The sequence below is a fragment of the Arachis duranensis genome, chromosome 9 (genome assembly GCF_000817695.3).
Source record: "Arachis duranensis cultivar V14167 chromosome 9, aradu.V14167.gnm2.J7QH, whole genome shotgun sequence".
In the NCBI taxonomy this organism is placed as follows: domain Eukaryota; kingdom Viridiplantae; phylum Streptophyta; class Magnoliopsida; order Fabales; family Fabaceae; genus Arachis; species Arachis duranensis.
Window position 1 is genome coordinate 61,371,477 of NC_029780.3, and position 1,817 is coordinate 61,373,293.

General features: G+C 34.8%; 1 non-coding gene across 1 annotated transcript; it reads left to right on the plus strand.

Moving 5' to 3' along the window:
- Window positions 1-569: 569 nt before the first annotated feature.
- On the plus strand, window positions 570-677 carry LOC127741706 (small nucleolar RNA R71). The gene has a single exon (XR_008002911.1). It is a non-coding gene; the product is annotated as a small nucleolar RNA R71 (small nucleolar RNA).
- Window positions 678-1,817: the final 1,140 nt, after the last annotated feature.

Below are 1,817 nucleotides of genomic sequence, written 5' to 3' on the forward strand. Positions count from 1 at the left end.
ATTAGAGGGGCTCTGCTCAGAATTCTTTGTCTGTTGCTGAGAAGATGATGGAATAGGCTTGTTATTGCTTAGCTTGTTTCTTCCACCATTATTAAAGCCTTGTTGAGGCTTTTGTTGATCCTTCCATGAGAAATTTGGATGATTTCTCCATGATTAATTATAGGTGTTTCCATAAGGTTCACCCATATAATTTACCTCTGCCATTGCAGGGTTTTCAGGATCATAAGCTTCTTCTTCAGAAGATGCCTCTTTAGTGCTGTTGGATGTATTTTGCCATCCATTCAGACTTTGGGAAATCATATTGACTTGCTGAGTCAACACTTTGTTCTGAGCCAATATGGCATTCAGAGCATCAATCTCAAAACTCCCTTCCTCTGAGGCGTCCCATTATTCACAAAATTCCTCTCAGAAGTGTACATGAACTGGTTATTTGCAACCATGTCAATAAGTTCTTGAGCCTCTATAGGCGTTTTCTTTAGGTGAATGGATCCACCTGCAGAATGGTCCAGTGACATCTTAGAGAATTCAGATAGACCATAATAGAATATATCCAGAATGGTCCATTCTGAAAGCATGTCAGAAGGACACCTTTTGGTCAGCTGCTTGTATCTTTCCCAAGCTTCATAGAGGGATTCACCATCTTTTTGTTTGAATGTCTGAACATCCAATCTAAGCTTGCTCAGCTTTTGAAGAGGAAAGAATTTAGCCAAGAAGGCCGTGACCAGCTTATCCCATGAGTCTAGGCTATCTTTAGGTTATGAATCCAACCATGTTCTAGCTCTGTCTCTTACAGCAAAAGGGAAAAGCATGAGCCTGTAGACTTCAGGATCTACTCCATTCGTCTTTACAGTCTCACAGATCTGTAAGAACTCAGTTAAAAACTGATAGGGATCTTTTGATGGAAGTCCATGAAACTTGCAGTTTTGTTGCATTAGAGCAACTAGTTGAGGTTTCAGCTCAAAATTGTTTGCACCAATAGTGGGAATTGAGATGCTTCTTCCATCAAACTTGGAAGTAGGTGTAGTATAATCACCAAGCATCCTCCTTGCATTATTGTTGTTAGGTTCGGCTGCCATGTCTTTTTCTTGTTCGAAAATTTCAGTAAGGTTGTCTCTGGATTGTTGTAATTTAGCTTCTCTTAGTTTTCTCTTCAGAGTCCTTTCAGGTTCTGGATCAGCTTCAACAAGAATGTCTTTTTCCTTGTTCCTGCTCATATGAAAGAGAAGAAAACAAGAAAAGAAGAGGAATCCTCTATGTCACAGTAAAGAGGTTCCTTATTATTAGTAGAAGAAGAAAGGCGATAAAGAAAAGAGACTCCAAACAGAAGGGTGAGGATAGGGGTAGTGAATTGAGATGAAGAGAGGTGAAGAGAAGTGTTAGTAAATAAATAAATAAATAGAAGAAGATGAGAGAAAGATTTTCGAAAATATTTTTGAAAAGGAGTTAATGATTTTCGAAAATTAAGATAAGAAATTAAAAGTAAAATTAAAATTTGAAACAATTAAAAAGAATTTTTGAAAAAGAGATGAGATATTTTTGCGAATTAAAGAGGGAAAAGTAGTTAGGTGGTTTTGAAAAAGATAAAAAACAAACAAAAAGTCAAATAGTTAGTTGAAAAAGATATTAAAATTAAATTTGAAAAGATAAGAAGATAAGAAGTTAGATAAGATATTTTGAAATCAAATTTTTGAAAAAGATGTGATGAAAAGATAAGATAACAAGATATGATAAAAAGATAAGATAAGAAGATATGATAAAAAGATATGGTTGAAAAAGAGTTAATTTTTTAAAATTAAAATTAATTGCTTAACTAACAA